The sequence below is a fragment of the Psammomys obesus genome, unplaced genomic scaffold (genome assembly GCF_907164565.1).
Source record: "Psammomys obesus unplaced genomic scaffold, mPsaObe1.curated_primary_1811, whole genome shotgun sequence".
NCBI lineage: Eukaryota > Metazoa > Chordata > Mammalia > Rodentia > Muridae > Psammomys > Psammomys obesus.
Window position 1 is genome coordinate 8,322,004 of NW_026596088.1, and position 14,863 is coordinate 8,336,866.

Consider the following 14,863-nt stretch of genomic DNA (forward strand, 5'->3'; position numbering starts at 1 on the left):
AGAAAGAGAAGATAACTGCTTTCATAAAGACATGAATTCTGCACCGGGTTCTGAAGTCACGGAAGAATGTGACTTGGAGCTTAGGCTAAAATTTTAGACAAGTGGTTCTCAACCTTTCTAAAACTGTGACCCTTTAATAGAGTTCCTCATGTTTCAGTGATCCCCGACCATAAAATTATTTCCTTGCTACTTCATAACTGTAATTTGGCTCCTTTCATGAGTCATAAATATCTGATATGTAAGATATTTGATTTGCAACCCCTGTGAAAGGGTTGTTTGACACACCCCCAAGAGGGACCATGACCCACAGGTTGAGAACCATTGTTGTAGACTGTGTAAGGGCTCAGGGGAACAGAACATCAAAAGGCACAAAAAGCCTTACCTCCTTATCAGATGTGGACACTGAGAAATGGGGAAAAAAATCCCAGCGGGTTAGCAATAAGAGGGGCATCTGATATCAGGAGCCAGGGCCCTGGGAGTTGTGTTCCAGCAAGCCTGAGCTTACAGACAATGTGACCTAACTCTAAAACATCAGAAGTCTAATATCTCCCTTGTATCCCATAAGACTGAACTCTCAGCCATGTTTTCCAGACACATTCATCTTGACTAAAATGCTGTTTTCGAGGACCAATTGGAACCTGCATCTTAACTGCACCCTGTCTCTAGAGTAACCTCCTCTCTGTACCCTAAGAGCCTCTGCACACCCAGATAGACACTACTCATGTTTGATGAGTTAGACTTACCTGGAGCAGGCGAATGGAAACTCCGACTCAGAGAATAATTTGCTACTCACAAGGAGCCATCACTCAGAAATGTACTGGCTGGCCTCTGAGAATAAGGCTATCATCCAGTGGCTCCTGTGGTACCTAGAGATGTGAAAGCCTTCAAGATTTGAAGCCTAGGGACAATTTCTGCTATTCAACAAAGATATATCCAGTAGGGCTAAAAGCCACAGAACCCTGAATAAGATGCAAAAACCCAAAAGGGACAGGCAAACACACATTCTAATCTTCCTCTCTAGCTAGATCTCTTTCTCCATCCCTCCTTTTCTCTCTGTCTCCTGTCAATGACATGTCAATATGTTGTATTTCTTATAGACTTTGTTACTCTAAGCAAAACCTTTATCACCAGGTACTTGCCCTATAGACCAGCATCATACCATCATCCCCAGGGATGTGTTATGTGGACTAACGACATCAGCATCACAGAGAATTGCTCCGTAGACCAGCCCTATAACATCCTCAGGGATCCGGTGTTTAGCCCAGCAACACTAAAACAACATGGAAGTTCATAAGCAATGCAGAATTCCGGGCCCTATACCAGCCTAACTAAATCAGAGTCTGTGTCTTCTGATTTCTAGGGGACCTTGTTTACATTAAAGGATGAAAACTATTATTTGAAGGGAATTGAGGCTTCTGGACCCAGAGAGCTAGAAACTAATCATATTAAACGTAGTGAAAGCAAAGTAGCCAAATGTCCATAGACAAATCAGGACAGCTACCAATTCCCAAGGGCCCATGAGGTTCTAAATGTTCCATTCGGCTTCTCATCTGTGCATCGTCCCATTTTGCAAAAGTCAGAACTAAGCTTCAGACAAAATACCTTGCACAAGGCCACTCAGCCGGTGACGTTCGAGCCAATTGCAATCTATCCCCCAAAATATGAACTCATGGCTCTCCTTTGCTGAGCACAGGAACACGATTTTATTATCCAGGAAGAATGTGGGGAGGTCTCTTGGCTAGATACCAGTTGTGTTTTAGTTTGAACGTGGTTTATCTCTCCCCAAGGGTTCTTTGTGATTAGAGGGTCGGTGCTCAGGGTGATACTCTTGGAGGGTAGTGGAACTTTTGGGACACCTCCTGTAGTGGGAGCTCTGGTTTCCTTAAAAACTTAGTCATGTTATGTGAACGTGTTTTTGTTTTATTCCTAGGTGTGGGATATGGGGCTGCTTCAGATGGTCCACAAAGCAGACTTTTGGCCTCCTGCAGGCTCTGAGAAGGGTGTGATCTTTGCCAGCTGCAGATAGTTTAATCCTGGGTACTCTCAGAACCCATAGAGAGATGGGGGGTGTGTTCCAAGGAAGAAGAAGACTGCTGCTCCCCTCCTGCTGCTCCTGGATGCTGCTCCTGGATGCTGCTGTTGTAATTTGATGAGAAGAAGAAGTTGGAAATATCCTAATTATGGATATTGGACTTGCCCCAAGGAACCTGACAAGCCTAAACAGCAGGAAGTAGCCAGAAGAGAACTAGGCCCTCTCTCCTCACTAACCTTCTCCTATCTGGAACTGGGGTGTTGGGAGGAATTGGGGTGGATAAGGGAGGTAGAAATATAAGGACTCCATTAAAATAGATTTTAAAAGAAGAACACATGCCAACAAAGTCCAGATATCACAAATATACTGTTGTCATCTATTCCCACCTTCCTTTTCTTGACTTCTGTCTCCTCTCATGGAGCATCTACAAAGGGCTTATGAGGGAAATCCTCCCACCTTAATGCCTTGCACCATCCAAAGCAGAAGCGTTCCATGCAAAGAGTGTCTGACATCTCCAACTCTCTTCTAACAGTCCTATGGTCATTCTGCATAGCCAGCCAGCCCATAGACAGTGCAAAGAACTTTGTTATAACCTGAAGGTTTCCATCCTTGCAAAGTCCCTTTCCATAAAGGATGATATCAGGCAGATGAAGCCTTTGGCAAGCACTTAGGTGGTAAAGCAGGGCTCCGGGGTGGATTGGCACTGCTAGAAAGAGACCTGGATGGCTCTCTCCCACACCTTCTGGCAAGTGCGGTTGCAAGAAGTCAGCCTTGAGCAGTCAGGAAAGGTAATCTCAGCAGAGACAGGCCATGCTGGCTCTCCCACCACTCAGGACTGTAAGAACCACGTTTTTGTTGCTTTAAGTTGCTCAGCATGAGTTATATTGGGATAGCAGCTCAAAGAGACCAAGATAAATCCCCATGTCTTAGAGGATGGACAGGAACAGCTCTTCTGTAAGCAGGTAGGGTGCTCATTAAGCCTGACCTCTAGTTAAAAAGAAGACCGTGAGGGCCAGCAGTTCTTTCTGGGATAGGAACCACAGGCAAGGCTGATGGGAACTCAGAAGCAAAGAATCCTGGAAGAGAAGTAATGGGCTGGGGATGTAGCTCTGTGGTAGAATGTTTTCCTGTGTGCAAGATCTTGGGTTCAATCCCTATCATTTTAATTATAATAATTACCAAAAAGGTAACCTAGATTCCTTCATACCCAGTATTACCTTGTTCAGATACTTCTTATACAGCTTCAGACTAATGTTTTTAAAATCCAAATCTGTTCTTGTCATTGTGCCAACAAAACATTTTAAAGACTTCCTATGACCCATTCAGCCTTACACATGTGTCTGTGTCTATCTGTGTCTGCGTGTTTTTCTGTGAGTCCATCTGCGTGTGTGTGTCTGTGCCTGCGCCCCTGTCTGTGTCTGTGTCTGTGTGTATGCTTGGGAGTATTTTGTGTAGACAAGCCGAAAGTCAACATCAGATGTCTTCCTCAATTGATCGCCACCTTATTTTTTGTGACAAGATCTCTCATTAAACCTGGAATTCACTGACTCAGTTGTTTTGCTGGCTATCAAGCTCCAGGGATCCTCCTGTCTCTCTCTCCTTAGTGTTAGGGTTGAAGCATACCCTGCCCAGATTTTTACATGCACACTGGGGACCCAAATTTGGATCCCTATGGTTTCATGACAAACACTTTACCAACTGAGCCATCTTCCTAGCCATGGGTCCTACTAGCTGCAAATTCTCCCGGGCTTCTTTCTTCTCAACTCCACAAGGTATGTCTCCTCATATATCTGGGCAACAGCTAAGCACACTGGACTCTACAGTCTTGACAGCAGCATGTATGGAAAACACAGACAAAAATAAAATTGAAAACTAGGAAGGCAAGTGTTGAGATGTAGCATTCTATTCTAACCACTAAACACCCTTCACCAACAACTAATGTCACCAGTGTCTGCAAATGTTTCTCTTCGTCCTTTGCTCTGTCTCTTTAAAGCAAAAAGCAAGTGCATTCAAATGCCATGGGGAGCTGTCTACAGCACCTTTGCTGATCTCAGGAACAACACTGCTCTGGAAGCCAGAGGAAATTTCAGGATTGAAAACACTTAGGTAAGGCAAAAATACAAATTAATTAACTTGTTGCATCCTCAGTCTCAGATAACAAAAATGCAATACAGGTTTGCAAAATGAAGCATTGTTTTCTGCTGATGCCAAGCAACCATTTCCTTGCTTCCTTTCATGTTTTAATTCGTGTATCCGAAGCGACTGGTGAATTAGCACATTGCTCGCAATTGTTGGACATGACAGACGAGAAACATTTTGCAAAGTGAAATGATTTATATTATCTGAAGTTTTTACATGTGTAGGTCCAAATTCCATTAATGACAAATATGAAATATGGTTTCTATTTTTTTTTATATTGGCACCTGGCTGAACTGTGAACACTAAAATTATTTAACGGGTTTGAATGAAAATTCTCGACGCAGATGGATTTCAGTTTTGTTTAAAATAATGTCGTTTGGGCTATAGTGGCCGTTAGCGCATTTTGCCTCTTAGGCCGAGGGGTCACCCTTAGTTCCCTCGGGCCAGCAAATACTCACGTGGATGTTTTTCAAGTCAAATCGCACTGGAATTTCTTGGTTTGCACACGGAGACACTTCTTTCTTACCCACGACCTTTTGCGCATGCTCACTCACATGGGACATCAGCACTCCAGCGGGGTAACTCCTCCTCCTATCTGGTCGCTTACCTTAAAGTTCTTGCCCTATGGAAAGCCTTCCTTATGACCCCTGGCTAGGTTTTAGTCATTTAACAAACACACCCATTACCGCTGTTCTCCTCTGCCGTGTTTGCTGGTACAACATCTGCCTTCCCCAGTGGACTGTGACCTCCTTGAAAGTAGAGAACATGTCTTACTCACACCTTTGTCTCCTGCCAGGTTTACAGTCTATGCCCAGGAGCTAATGAATGGCAGAGCACAATGTGCCAGTGACCACACTGGGCTGTAACTATGCATTTGCCCCTTTCCAGATGAAACATAATCCACAGGTCAAAAGCTGGCACCAGTGAGCCACACTTGGCCTGTCGTTTGTTTAGTTTGGCAAGCAGAAAACTGTCCACCCTTCAGTTTTGTAATTAACTGTCAGCATTTAAGAACCGGGAAACTGCACTTTGAAACCCACAGTTTCAGTTTCTCCTGAAAGAGCCAAACCACAGGCAATGTGCCCTGTGTGATAACTGTGCCCTGAGTTGAGCCACAAATTGTCCCAACCCTCATTATTCTGATGGACCCCAATGATGAGACTTCACTGTCCCTCAGAAGACCAGGTCAGTGCAACAGGAATGGGAGGTGGGGCGTTCCAGGGACTATGGGATCATGAGGGCTCTGCCATCGTGGATGGACTACTGCTGCCTTTGCAGGATTGTTGAGTTACGATGGAAATGGTTCCTGACGAAAGCTCTCATGTGTGTTCTGTGTGTGTGTGTGTGTGTGTGTGTGTGTGTGTGTGTATCTGACTGTCTGTCTCTGTCTATATCTCTCTGTTTCTCTCTCCCTCTCCCTACCCCCCCTTCTTGCACTTATGCCTTTTCTCTCCATTCTGCCTTCTGCAATGGAATAATGTAGTGACAAGGTCGTCACCAGAGACCAGCACCTTGAACTTCCCAGCCTCCAGAACCACAAGAAATGAACTTAGATTCTCTGTAAACTACTCAGTCTGTGGTTGCTATTTTTGGTTCTTGAGAGTCCCCCAAATACCCAGGTGTTAAAGTCTTGCCTCCAGGGTACTGGAGAGTAAGGGAACCTTTAAGACATGGGGGCCAGTAGAAAGTCTTCAGGTGATTAAAGTCATCCTCTTGTAAGTGACTGTGAGACCCCAGTCCCTTTCTCATACTCTTTTGCTTCCTGGTCATGAGGTACATTTTGTTCTCGCACATATACCCCTGCAATGATATTCTTCCTTAACACAGGTTCAATAGCTATAGGAAGAACAGATCACAAATTGGTCCTGGCCAAAACTTGACCTTTTCTCTTTATAAGTTGATTATCTCCGATCTTTTATTATTGTTCTGGAAAGACAGTCAACACCGTGGACGATAGCAGCACTAAGCGGAGTGTAGCACCTGTTTCAGTCACTTCCCTTGAGTTCCCAAAGCACAGATTAAAGTACCATGATCAGATATTTTCCTTTTTCCTGAGCTCATGGCTCAGGTAGACTCCCTAACCCCCCTTGTAGTTTGTGTGACCACATGACTATGTTTTGACCAATGAGAATAATAATAAGGGTAACTTCCAGTCCTGGCCCACGAAAAACTTTCATTATGGGTCTTCTTTTTTTTGTTCTTTTATTTTCTGTCTGCATATTGAAACCCCAAGCAATTGAGCAACAAGGAAACAGCAGTGGCCAGGGTTTTGGAGTGACTGCATGGAGCGGAGACACACCCCTTCTGTGAGCCCAGATTATCACACTGAACTGTCCATGAATGAGTGAACAGTGAGGTAAGTCTTCTTTCTACATGAAAGCTGCAGAAATGCCAGGTGTTGTTTAATACAGTGGCTGATGCTATCCTGGCATGAGTATTTGAACTTGAGACCCTTACATAAACTCTTGGAAGGCAAAGAGAATGAGTCGTCTTCATCTACAATGTCAGGCATAGTGATGGAGCGCTAATGGCTGCTTGAAACACTTGGGTGAATGAATGAATAAGAACAGAAGGAAGCCATGGGAGTTGCAAACAGAACCAAGCTAGCTTGACCCCACAACTCTCCCAGCCCTATCATCATCAGACCTCTGTTTCACAGCAGAGATTTCTGCTCTTGAGGCTTTCCCTGTCAGCTGTGGACTTCTCTGTCTCCTTCACTCTCAAGCCCAATACCTGTGTCAAGAGGTGATCTATCAGTGGCATACAGAGATAGGCATGACATTTCCTAGGGAAATATGTTACCATGTTTTCCACTTTACTCTCCGAGTCCCTGATTCCTCTCCCTTCCCTCTTGGCTGTAGAGCATCCTAGAGACAAAACTACCTCAGACAAGAGGGGAAAAAAGGACAGCCTCTTCCTGTCTATAATGATATTTAATCAATGCTTACTCTATATCACCTTATGCAGAGCAGTGAGTGTTGGGCAACTTGTATGTTCTGCTGTCTTTTCTGGTGGTTTAGAATGAACATTTATTTTACAACTTTAAAACCCATTCATTTTCAGCTCCCCTTTAATAATCATGAATGTGGCATAAGAAGAGAAGTGGGAGGGAAGTGAGATGATACAACTCTTGCCATGAAGGCCTGATGACGAGTTCAATGCCCAGAACCTATGTATGTCTTCCAGCTTTCATACCATACATATGCTCATCCATACATGAACACACATCACACACAGTGATAATAAACAAAATAATTTTTTCTTTTATTAAATTTTTAAAAGCTTAATAATTTGATTTTTAAATTTTTTTCCTTTATTAGATTTTTCATAAAATATATCCTGATTATACTCCCCTCCCTCTACATCTCCAAGTTCTTCCTCACCTCCCCTCTCATTCTGATTCACCCTTTTTCTATCTCTTGTTAGAAAATAAACAAGCATCTATAGGATGCTTTTAATAATAAAATAAAATATAATTATATTAATATGTTTATATATGTATTTATTATATTTAGTATAATATTATAACAAAATATAATTAAAAAATAAAAACAAACAAGTAAGCATAGGACAAAACAAACAAACAGAAGGAAAGGAGCTCAAGAAAATGAATACAAATATAGAGGCAAGTCACCTTTCTTTGAATATTCTGGAATCCCATAAAAACACAAAACCTAAAAGCTATAACATACACAAAACCTTTAGGGTAAAAAAAAAACAAATAAATAAAATAATTATATTAAATTAAATTAAATTCCCTGATAGGATATTATGAGACAAAGAACCTCCAAAGACGCTATTGAGTCCCCTTCTGTTGGCCATCTTCTACTGGGCATGCAGCCTACCCTTAGAAGTAGTTTATTTCCCTAGTAAGACTCCTGTAACACTTTTTAAAAAATCTATTTTATTTGGTGTTCCTTACAGCCTTTCTTTTCCAAACCCCCATCCCTAAGTAGGAGAGAGAAGGTTAGTAGGGAAAGGGAGCGCAGATCCCTTCACTTCTCCTGGCTGTTTAGGGTTAATGGGTTCTTTTGGGGGCTCTACCAATCTCCATTAACAGCAAACAATCTCCTCCAAGCCTCTGTACCACTAAGAGTCACTCCCCATCTGTCTGCTCTAACCCACAACACCATCCCCTCTGGCCTCTCCAAGCTGCCACCGGCCACACTTCTCTTTCTGGGCTCTTGTATTTATATCCCTCAGAGTCCTAGACTGTGCCCCTCTCTGTGCTGCACAAGGCAGGACGTTAGCGGCTGGCAAAGACCATGCCCAGCAGGAAGCAATTACAAGCTGTGGGCAAACCAAAGCCCAAACTAAAATCCCACACTTGGGATTAAAACAAAGACATGTTTCCATAACACAGCTGAGTTTTTAAAGAAACCAAAATTTCTATCACAGACTCCTTTGGGAAAAAGATCTAAATTTTCATTTTCAAGTGGTTATCAATTGGAGATTGCTTATGGTGTAGGAATGAGGACATATGTTGACTTCTGTCCGTTCTAGAACCCCATCTGGTGCAGGCCCGTACAGGTCCTGTGCACGCTACTACAGCCTGTGAGTTCATATGTACATCAGCCCTGCTTTGTTTTGAAGGCCTTGTTTCCTTGGTGTCTTCCATCTCCTCTGGCTCTTACAATCTTTCCATCTTCACTCTCACAGGGTTCCCCGATCTCTGAGGAATGGATCTTATGGGGGCATCCATTTAGGGCCGAGTGCTCCAAGGTTTCTCCTCTCTGCATACTGTGTGGCTGTGGGTCTCTGTGTTTGTTCCCATGTGCTGCAGAAGGAAACTCCCCTGATGATGGCTGAGTAAGGCTCTGATCTAAGAGCATAGCAGAGTGTCGATAAGAGCCATTTTATCATTATGTCCCTTTTGTAGAAGTATTTGGTGTTACTGAGACTACTGAGTTGCTGGGTTATATAGTCCCAGGTCACTAGCAAGCAGTATCAGGTATGGGTTCCATCTCACAGAGTGAGCCTTAAGTCAAATCAGATATTGATTGATTGGTTGCTCCCATAAGCTTTGTGCCACCATCGCACTAGCAGACCTTGCAAGTGGGACACCATCGTAAATCAAAGGGGTTGTAGCTGTTTCGGTGTTTACGTTTCTTCTTTGGTAAGGTGCAGAGTGCTTTCTGGTACCAAGAATGCTAGTCAGTAAGAGGTGAAGGCTGTAGGTAGGCATCAGTTCAACCTCTCCATGAGCTGTGTAGGTGTTATTTTTCAGCAATAAAGTGTTGCCATCGGTTTCTGGAGAGCAACCTATGGCCTTTGCAACAGCCTGTGTTGTTTGAAGGATCCCATGGAACCCTTTGGCCAACAACTTGATTAGATGTAATCCATTCCTGGTCCCGAAGCCTCATTTGGTGATGACAGATATCTAGCTCGGACTCTTTCTCCCCTGTTGTTTGGGGGTTTCATTCAGATTGTCATTTACAGACAGATAGATTTATAGATATATATATGAAGCTTCAACTGTGTTAGGTGTCCATAGAACCCTCCCCAAATGACTCTCAGTTTTATCTGTCCCTCCCTATATTCTCTTCCAGCCCCACCTTCTCATCCATCTGTATATATTCTATTTCCCTTTCCTAAAATCTATCTGTCCCCTCCCACCTAGCTCTTTACTCTATACCTAAGCTCTGTAATTCTACAGAATGTAACTTGACTATCAATGACTTAACAGCTAATAGCCACATGTAAGTGGATATATATCATATCTGCCTTTCTGGGGTACCTTATTCAGGATGATCTTTTTTTCACTCTGTCCATTTACCTGTAGATTTAATTTTTTTAATGGTAGAGTAATATTTCATTGTGTAAATGTACCACATTTTCTATATCCGTTCACCAATCTAGGTTGTTTTCCATTTCTGGCTATCATGAATAGAGTAGCAACATGGTTGAGCAAGTGTCAGTATAGCAGGATTTACTGTCCTTTGAATATATGCCCCCGAGTAGTACAGCTGGATCTTGAGGTAGTTCAATTCCCAGCGTAGTCACAAATTACCTCACTGACTTCCACAGCAGATACACAAGTTTGCAATCCCACCAACACTGGATTAATGTTCCCTTTACTCCATATCACCTCCAGCATGAACTATCATTTGTTTGATTGGTCTTAGTCATTCTGACTTAAGATGAAATCTCAAAGAAGTTTTTATTGGAAATTCCTCGAGGACTAGGGATGTTGAACAATTCTTTAAGAGCTTCCCAGTCTTTTAAATTTCTTCTTCTCAAATTCTCTGTTTAGATCTCTATCCCGTTTTTCAATTTGGTTATTTACTTTATTGATAGTCAGGCTTTTTGAGTTTTTTTTTAATCTATTTTAGAAATTAACCCTCTATTGATGTGTAGTTGGTAAAATCATTTCACATTTTGTAGGCTTCTGTCTAGTCTGATGGTGTCCTTTGCTGTGCAGAAGCTTTTCAGTTTTATGAGGTCCCATGTATTAATTGTTGATCTTAGTGCTTGTGCCATGGTGTTCTGTTCAGAAAAACATTTTTCCTGTGTGAATAAGTTCAAGGTTAACGCCCACTTTCTCTGCTCTCAGATTCAGTGGATTATGTTGGTATTATATTGGGATTATTTATCCACTTGGAGTTAAATTTTGTTCAGGGTGATAAGCATGGATGTTCTACATTCTTCTATATATATTGATCTAGTTTGACCAGGACCATTCGTTGAAGATGTTGCCTTTTTTTGCAGTGTGCATTTCTGGCTTCTTTATCAAAAGCAAGTGCCTCCAGTTCAATTTCATTGACTACTGTGTCTTTTTTTGTGCCGATACTATGCTGTTTCATTACTATAGCTTTGTAGTACAACTTGAGATTGGCAATGATGGAAGATACCTCCAGCTGTTCTCTGATTATTCAGGATTGTTTTAGTCATACTGGGATTTTTATGTTTCCACATGAAGCTGAAAAATCAACCTTTCAAGTTCGATGATGAAATGTGTTGGAATTTTGATGGAGATTGCATTGACTGTGTATATTGATTTCGGTAGGGTGGGCATTTTTACTACATTAAGCCTACCAATTCAAGAATATGGGTCATATTTCCATCTTCCGATATCTTATTTAATTCCTTTCTTCACTGACTTGAAGTTGTTATACCAGTCTTTCACTTGCAATGTTAGAGTCACCGCTAAGATAGTCCCTACCTCTCCTGATCAGTTCTGTTTTGAAGTGTGTTTTGTCAGATAGTAAAATGACTATGCCAGCTTGCTTCTTAGGTCCGTCTGTTTGGACTATCTTCTTCCATCCTTTTACTCGTAGGTAATGTCTATCATTCATGTTAAGGTGTGATTTATGGATGCAGCGGAAGTTATGGATCCTATTTTTACATCCATGTTGCTAGCCTATGTTTTTTTACTAGGCAATTAAGACCATTGATTTTAAAAGCTGCCGATGAACAGTGTTTGTTGATTCCCATTATTTCACTCTTGTGGTGTGTGTGTGTGTCTGTGTGTGTCTGTGTGTGTCTGTGTGTCTCTCTGTGTGTGTCCCTCTTTTGATTTGTTGACCTGGGATTATTTATTCTTTATGTTTTCTTGAGGATGGTTAACATCTTCAGATTGAAGTTTTCCCCTAGCACTTTATGTAGCGATGAATTTGTATTAAATTTGATTTTAGGTTATAATATTTTTATGTCTCCAACTATTATAATAGTAATTTTTTCTAAATATGGTAGTCTGTGGTCTCATAGAGAATGTGGAACATCTGTCCAGGCCCTTCTGGCTTTTAGAGTCTCCATTGAGAAGTCAAGTGTTATTATAATGGTCTGCCTTTATATGTTACTGGGCCTTCCTTTTCCACTTGTAGCTTTTACTATTCTTTGTTCTGTACATTTAGTGTTTTTCATTATTATGTGCTGCCTTGCTCTTATATTCTTTTGGTGAGGCTTGCCTCTGAGGTTCCTGTTTGATTTTCTAAATTTTTCATTTCCAGATTTCCCTCAATTTGGATTTTCTTTATTAATTTTATTTCAACTCTTAGGTCTTGGAATGTTTTATTCATTTCCTCCAACGGTTTGTTTGTGTTTTCATAGATTTTATTAATGTGTTTATTCATTTCCTATTTAAGGACCTTTAGCATATCAATAAAAGCTATGTTAAGGTCTTTGTCTCGTGCTTCAGCTCTGTTGCAGTCTCAGGGCCTATTGTAATAGGGTTCCGGGGCTCTGGTGGGGACATATTGTCCCGGCTGTTATTGTGTTTTTAAACTGGTGTCTAAACATCTGCCTTTGGGATGATTGTAATTCTAGGTGCTGATATCTCATCTTGTCTTTGTTGGGTGGGTGTTTTTGTTCCTTGGTTTCTGTTGCCCTCTCCTGTTCTTAGGAGGGTTTTTATGGTTTTGTGTTAGCTGGTAGAGAATGCTTTTGGGTTCCTGCCAGGTGTGGTGACCGGAGGTCCTGGGTACAATATATTTCTAGATATTGAGAGATGATACTTAGAAGTACGGAATGCAGATGGGCTAGAAGTTGGAAGATGAGGTCATGCACAGGAGAGAGGAAAGGGGGTATGCCACCAAGGACCTGCTTAATTCTCCGGTAATAAGTGCACAGAGAGCAGAGAGGCCACGGCAGATGACCTGTTACAGAGCTGGGGGTGAGACTTAGGAATTGGATTTGGAGAAAAGGAGTAAGAGATGCAGACCTGCAGTCTGCAGCCAGCCAAACTGCTTCTCTAGCTTGTGTGTAAATAAAGTTCTGTAAAAAGAAGACAGAAAGGCATTAATATCCTCATTTTGCAGATGTTAATATTTCTCAAAGTTTTATGAGTGCCAGGCACCATGCTAATTACTTGACATGTCACAGCAGGCACATTTTGTTTTCATCAGCCCATTTTATCAATAGGATGGGGTCTGAATCTAAAAAGATTAAGTGATTTGCTTAGACCCATTTCCTAGCAAGAGGCAGGCCAGGGGTTGAGTTACAAAAGCAGATTTGTTACACTGCTTAAGTTTTCTCACCCAGGGGCTGTGTTTGCTGCTTCCCTTTTTCCTAGTTTGCTCTGCACTCTCCCAAGCAAGAACTGAGGCATATCTACAGCATCCCCAGCTAGCTCGTGGCCTGACACTTAGTATAAGCATGGTGAATGAAGTAAAAGCAATAGAGGGAAAGAAAGATGTAACGGCCCACACACAGCTTCATAAGCAGATCCCTCCCTGGCTTGAGAAGCAAATGTAATTATCCTGAATCCAAGATTTTCCAAATAACAATAGCAATATCAGCTACCATTTATTAAGAATTCACCAAAACCTTATTATATGTATAATATACATATAATACAAATATATGTTTACTTAATTGATGAAATAGATTTGTAAAATGGGTTCAAGAATGCCTTCACCTTGGAACAGAGTCTTCATGGCATGAGAAGCCACCTAAGGTCATTCACCTAGTAAATGGCACTGACTCTATTTGTCATATCTTGCTTACCTTAAGATATGCCAGCTCCCTCCCCTAGGAACTAGACTTGGTCTGCCATGACTTCTATCCTTTAAGCTACAAAAACGAACCACACTGTCCAAAGATTTCTTCAGTGGAATCCACCTCTATATACGGCTCCTATGATATAGAGAGAGATTTTCCAGAATTAAACCAGAGAGGCTAAGAGCATGGGCTTCTGAGTCAGGCTCTAGGACTTGGCTACTCTCAAGTTGCAAAGGTAATTAAGGAGAAGAAGAAAAGGATTTCCAGAGACTACTTCTGTACTAAATGTAGCCTATGATGCTAAAAACTTACGTCCTTATTATGTTTTAAGATGATCTCTCCTGCATCTGTCTATCCATCTGTGCTTTTCTATGTCTCTATATGCCAGGTTTACTCGTTTTGCATCCTTTCTTTTATTCACATTTTCCAGCACACACTTCCATTATCTTTCTTCCTTTAACACTTCCTTATAATTCATTCAACAAATATTTATTTACCATCTACTTTGTTCTCAACACTGTACTGGGCTTTAGTATTACAGAGATAAAGCAGACAGAGGACAAAAGGAAGTAATGCGGTGGTGATAAAGGAAGGTCAGTACATGTGGACAATGAAGATAATATCTGTACTCTGCCACACAGCAGCTGGATATTCTTGAACAAATCCTGGGTCCCGAATTTGGTTTCTCTTCAAGAGCAGCAAGCAGTCTTAACTGCTGAACCATCTCTCCAGACTCTCAAACCTTATTTTTTGAGGCAATTAATCACTTAAAACTTTGGAAACACGTGAACTGTGAGGGTGAACAATAGAAATTTTTCCAGTATCAACAACAAGTAGACAATATACAAGACAAAAATAAGTAAGCATAGTCTCTGGAACCTGTGGAGCTATAAATGACCCAACATCCCTTTCTGTGGAATGCCAAAAGAAGAAGAGAAAGAATCTGTGTGAGGAAGGGACATAGACAATAGGAAGGAATGGCTAGACTAGCCAATGGCCTCCGGTTGTCCACATCTTGGCTTGTTTCTTCTGCCTCTTTCTTCTGCACACAGTTTTACCATCTTATAACTAGACTTCCTTTGAATTCATGTTTTCATAACCCTGGTTTCCATGCTAACAATCCTCGGAAGAGAGAAGAAAAAGAATTTTCTGTCTACTGTTTCTATTTGAAAAAAATAAATAAAAAAGGAAGGCTTCTATTTTTAAGGTGTGTGTGTGTGTGTGTGTGTGTGTGTGTGTGTGTGTGTGTGTGTG

General features: G+C 41.5%; 1 long non-coding RNA gene across 2 annotated transcripts in view; it reads left to right on the top strand.

Annotated features, from left to right (window-relative positions):
* The first annotated feature begins 5,231 nt into the window (after nucleotides 1–5,231).
* LOC129691263 (uncharacterized) overlaps nucleotides 5,232–14,863 on the top strand; it is a 28,958-nt gene continuing 19,326 nt past the window's right edge. For both annotated transcript variants that reach the window (XR_008722438.1, XR_008722437.1), the window contains exons 1-2: nucleotides 5,232–5,356; nucleotides 6,405–6,527. This is a non-coding gene — a long non-coding RNA (uncharacterized LOC129691263). The remainder of the gene's footprint in view (nucleotides 5,357–6,404; nucleotides 6,528–14,863) is intronic.